At 62.2% G+C, this 5,158-nt stretch overlaps 2 pseudogenes; both read right to left on the bottom strand.

The window, feature by feature from the left end:
* LOC144961952 (large subunit ribosomal RNA) lies at positions 1-2,124 on the bottom strand (annotated as a pseudogene; the record flags this gene model as incomplete).
* Positions 2,125-2,211: 87 nt separating this feature from the next.
* Positions 2,212-4,108, bottom strand: LOC144961951 (small subunit ribosomal RNA; annotated as a pseudogene).
* Positions 4,109-5,158: the final 1,050 nt, after the last annotated feature.

Raw genomic sequence — 5,158 nt, 5'->3', positions numbered from 1 at the left:
TGGAAGGGCCGAGTCCCCACTCCGTCGGGTAAGTGGAGGTCCCGCGGGGGTAGCGGTATTTCACTTTTCGCGCCCGAAGACGCTACCGCCTATGCTACACCCCCACGCTCCTCCACAGAGTGGGACTAGAGTCAAGCTCGACAGGGTCTTCTTTCCCGCTGATTTCACCAAGCCCTTTCCCCCTTGGCTGTGATTTCGCCCGGGGCGTAGTAGGGACAGTGGGAATCTCGTTAATCCGTTCGTGCGCGCCCGCTAATTAGACGACGAGGCATTTGGCTACCTTAAGAGAGTCATAGTTACTCCCGCCGTTTACCCGCGCTTATGCGAATCTCCTTCACTTTGACATTCTGAGCACGGGCAAAAATCACGTCCCGTAAACACCTTTTCAGGCTGTCGAGACGCTCTGTTTTAATTAGACAGTCGGATTCCCCCTGTCCGGGGACAGTTCTGAGACAGCGTGAGTCGGAGGTCGCGTCGGTTGTCCCCCCGCGCAGCCAACGCGCCCCGCGAAGGGGCGTCAGCCGAGCGAGGCCGCTCGGCCCGGGCCCCCACGGGTTTCCGCGCACGTCTCTCCCCCCCGGAGTGTCCCCTCAGGGTGCGTGCGGTTCTGCCCGCTTCCTCCCCTAGCCCGACCGTCCCGGCCCTCAGAGCCAACCCTTCTCCCGAAGTTACGATCCATTTTGCCGACTTCCCTTACCTACATTATCCGTGGACCAGAGGCTGCCAACCCCTAGGAGACCTGCTGCGGACATGAGTACGGCCCGGGCAGCGAGATTGACGTGCCCTCGACGGGGTTGTTTCCACGGACCGCCGTGAGCGCTCCGGACGCAGCCATGTCTTACGGCGACGCTTTTCGGCCTGGCCAGCCCTTTCTCCGGTCGACCCGATTCCAGGGCGAACCAGACCTTAAAAGAGACGACGGCTCTCCCGGTGCCCCCCGGCAGCGTTCCCCGTTCTGTCGGCGTCGCCGCGGCCCCCCCCCCACGCCCGGGAAAGTAGTCGCGACGAGGGGGGCCGTTCTCCGCCGCCCGGTTCCGAGCGAACCTTAACTGGATTCCCTTTCGGCGGTCGCAGGGTGACTGACAGGCCAGGCGCGGCGCCCGTTCGGCCGCCCGCCCGGCGCTGTTTCGTACCCGCTTCGCAAGGGAGCTTTAAACCCGCCCCTTAGGACCGACTCACCCACGTACATGCACTGTTCCCGCGGAACCATTCCCCCACTTCGGCCTTGAAAAGTACTCTCCGTTCAATATTGCTACTACCACCAAGATCTTCACCCGGGCGGCTCCGAACGGGATCGCTCCCGGGCTTTCAACCCCCACCGCGGCGCACCTCCTACTCGCCCGGCCTGCCGGGAGGGGGAGTCGCACCCCTCCCGCTGGCGGGGGCCGGCCCCCCTGTGGGTCCGACGCTCAGCGCGCCATCCATTTTCAGGGCGGGTCGGTTCGGCAGGTGAGTTGTTACACACTCCTTGGCGGATTCCGACTTCCGTGGCCACCGCCCTGCTGTCAGTACCGACCCACACCTTTAGCTTTCCCGTGAGCGTCCTGCGTTGGGCACCACAACCGGGCGTTCGGTCATCCCGCAGCGCCAGTTTCTGCTTACCAAAAATGGCCCACTCGGCACCCGTGATTCTAGGCCAGGCCCCGTGCGAGGCGGGTCTGGCGCCTCACCCGTTGAAAGTTTGAGAGTAGGACGAGGGCGTTTCGCCCCCGATGCCTCCAACCATTCGCTTTACCGAGTGAAAATTTGTTGCCGTCGGCACCGGCTATCCTGAGGGAAACTTCGGAGGGAAACCAGCTACTAGATGGTTCGATTGGTCTTTCGCCCCTACGCCCAAGTCGGGCGGTCGATTTGCACGTCAGAGTCGCTTCCGAGCCTCCACCAGAGTTTCCCCGGCTTCGCTCTGCTCAGGCGTAGATCACCATCTATCGGGTCCCGACGCCTGCACTCATGCTCCGACAGGGCCCCTCAACGCGGCGACCGCCGGCCGGCGGTGCGCTCCGGGACTCGGTGAGTCGCCCGAGAGATTTCCCCCCCCCTCGGCCCGGAGGGCCTCTCGCTTTCACTTCGCCGTCGAAAGGCGTCCCCCCTCCTTGGTCCTTTGTTTCAAGCGGGTCGGGCAGGTACCGGAATAACGCTGCGCCCCTTTTCGACGGCCCGGAGCCCCCCCCCGGGGAACCCCAAAACCCCCCCGGGGCAAAACCGCCGCCTTTTTGCCCGGGGTTTCCAAAACCCGGCCCCCAAATACGACCCCCTTCTCGTGCCAACTACGTGGGATTCCGAGTTCACGGCCCCAACTCGCAGGAAGACCGACCCCGGACATGAAGACTCCTACGCTCACGGTCTACACCGCGCCGGCTGGCGCCACCACTGTACACACGTGCAGCCCAAAGGGCGTCTAAGGGCATCACAGACCTGTTATGGCTCCAAACTCGTACGCCACCCCGCTCGAGGTCCCAATCCCTGCAGGACGCGGCCTGCGCGACGGCGGTCCGGGGCACCGCCTCTCCCTGAGTGGGAAGACCGACGCCCGACCCGAGAGCCGAAAAGCCGACCCAACCCGTGAGACGGGCCCCTCTTGACCGCCGTTTGTTATCCGCCAGGGCAGAGACTCGCCCGTTATCGGAATGAACCAGACGGATCGCTCCACGGGCTAGCAACGGCCATGCACCCCCCAACCCACCGAATCATGAAAGAGCCTCAGTCTGTCAATCCACGCGGTGTCCGGACCGGGGTAAGCTTCCCCGTGTTGAGTCAAATTGAGCCGCAGGCTCCACTCCTGGTGGTGCCCTTCCGTCAATTCCTTTAAGTTTCAGCCTTGCGACCGTACTCCCCCCGGAGCCCAGGCACTCTGATTTCTCCGGGCCTCGCGAGCCTTCCCCACAGGGGACGTCCCCGCGAAACCCGGGTCGGCATGGTTTACTGTCGGAACTACCGCGGTACCTGATCGCGTTCGTTCCTCCGACTTTCGTTCATGATCAACGAAGGCGCTCTTGGGCCGGTCCCTTTTCGCTCTTGTTCGTCCCACCGCGATCGTCGGATTCCACCCCTCCCCGCGTAGTACGCCGCCCCCCGGCCGTCTCTATAGACCTCGCCCACCGCCCCCACGGAGACCGGTCCCGTGGTTACATTGCGGGGGGGGTGGCGTCATCACATCGTTCCGAGCAAAGCTGTGCGAGCACAAACCTGCTTTGAGCACTCCAATTGATTCAGGGAGAACCCCGCCCGTACCTTAGTGTCGGCCCAGATACGCCAGTACCAAGCCGACACGGCTTAAGACGGAAAAGAGACTAAACCGGCAGCGACGGGCAAGCGATGCCCGGCGAGATCCGTCGCGAGGGTCCGGTTGCGGCACGGAAGGCACCGTTGCCCATCCCCAAAACCCGACGGTGCATAATCGCCGGGGCAACGTCACCCGCGGTTTGTCCGCTGCCGTCCCCCCTCAGAGATCCAACTACGAGCTTTTTTAAAACGCAGCAACTACAACATACGCCTCGGAGCTGGAATTACCGCGGCTGCTGGCACCAGGCTTGCCCTCCGATAGGTCATCAACGGCACGTTTTTGGTCTACGCTCAATCCGACCGCTAGGCTCGCATGCGACCCCAGCCCCCGACTTTTTATCTTCACTAACCTCACCGTGCTGGGAGTGGGTAAGTTGCGCGCCTGCTGCCACCCTTAAGCGTGGTAGGCCGTCTCGCAGGCTCCCTCTCCGGATCGAACCCTGATCCTCCGTCCCCCGTACCCAACACGGGGGCTCTTCCCCGGGCCGTCTAAATTTGATGGACGGCGACCCAAAGGGGCACGCCGCTAACAGCGGTCGTCACATACCCAGAGTTCGCCCTCAGCCTGGCGGGCGGCGTTAACCCCGCCGCCGGTCAAGATCCTAATAAATGCGCCCTCCCCCGCGGGGGTAACCCCGTTAGGAGGAGGACTCGTGTGCACGTATTAGCTCTGGGATTCCTACAGGTGTCCGGACAAACATCGCCCCCCCCGTGTATTATCGCCGATATACTGAGCATTCGCGGCTTCCCCTTCTGTTAGGGTGAGCATAGGCGTGCATGCTTAACCCTCAAGACAAGCATAAGACTACAGGCAGGATCAACCTGGTAGCGTATCCATTTCCAACCCGGCGGGACGGACCCGCTGGGACAGGAGGCTACGGGCGCCGACGACCGAACCCCAAAGACGCCGAGAACCCCCACGCTCGACTCCTTCCCCGACGGCCTTCTCGACTCTACCGCACAAACGTCACCCCTTCGGCCTTTTTCGCTGCTGGGTGGGAAACTGCTCCGACCGCCCGGACACGCTCGCGCTCACACACGACTCTAGGTCCTCTACCGAGGAGCTAACCTGGGACCGACTCCGGACTCTCCGACCACCGCTCGTCCAGGCGCTGGTGACCGTGGGTGTACCAGAGGCCCCCCCGGCGCCTTTCGGCTCGCCTTGCTTCAATTTCAATTTTTTCCGACGACGACCCCCTTCCCTACTATACGTCCCAAACCCCTGGTAAGGTAGCCCTTTTTCCTCTTGCGGACTACTAAAAAAAAAAATTTTTTTGGTGCAAATTCAGATTCGACCCCAGGCACGTATGGCAAACCCGAGCCCGACCTCCGAACAGCCCGAATTTCCATCGCACTACTCTAGCGAAGTAGCGGGAACGCGTTTAACGCCGCGTAAACGGTCCTTCCGAAACGAGTACAGGGCCCTAACGGAAGGGCCCCGAAGTTCAAAACCGGTCGGCAATGGGGAGGGTCCAGGTGCGATCATAAGTGGTGGGTTTATTTCATTCAAATTCGTCCGTAGGGAAATGCGCTCGACCAAAGTTTTTTTCCCTCGGGCCCCCGGAGGGCTTACCGCGGAGCGTCCCGGCGCTAGAGTCCTTCTCGGCCGTAGCGGGGAGCTTCTTTCCCCAGGACGCCCTTGCGTTTTAAAACCTCGAAAACGACGAGGCGATAAAAACTATGAATAAAACTCCCAAACCGGGATTTGAACCCCGCAGGTTGCCGCCCCGTGGGCCAACTCGATTCGAGCCCGAGTCGTCGATCGCCCGACTCTAGCGAAGTAGCGGGAACGCGTTTAACACTCCGCGCAAACGATACAGGGCCCTAACGGGAAGGGGCCCCGAAGTTCAAAACCGGGCGGCAATGGGGAGGTCCC

Source organism: Berghia stephanieae, unplaced genomic scaffold, assembly GCF_034508935.2.
Source record: "Berghia stephanieae isolate SIO BIC M18660-M18661 unplaced genomic scaffold, UCSD_Bste_1.3 scaffold5090, whole genome shotgun sequence".
Taxonomy (NCBI): Eukaryota; Metazoa; Mollusca; class Gastropoda; order Nudibranchia; family Aeolidiidae; genus Berghia; species Berghia stephanieae.
This window is presented reverse-complemented; position numbering and strand designations above follow the sequence as displayed.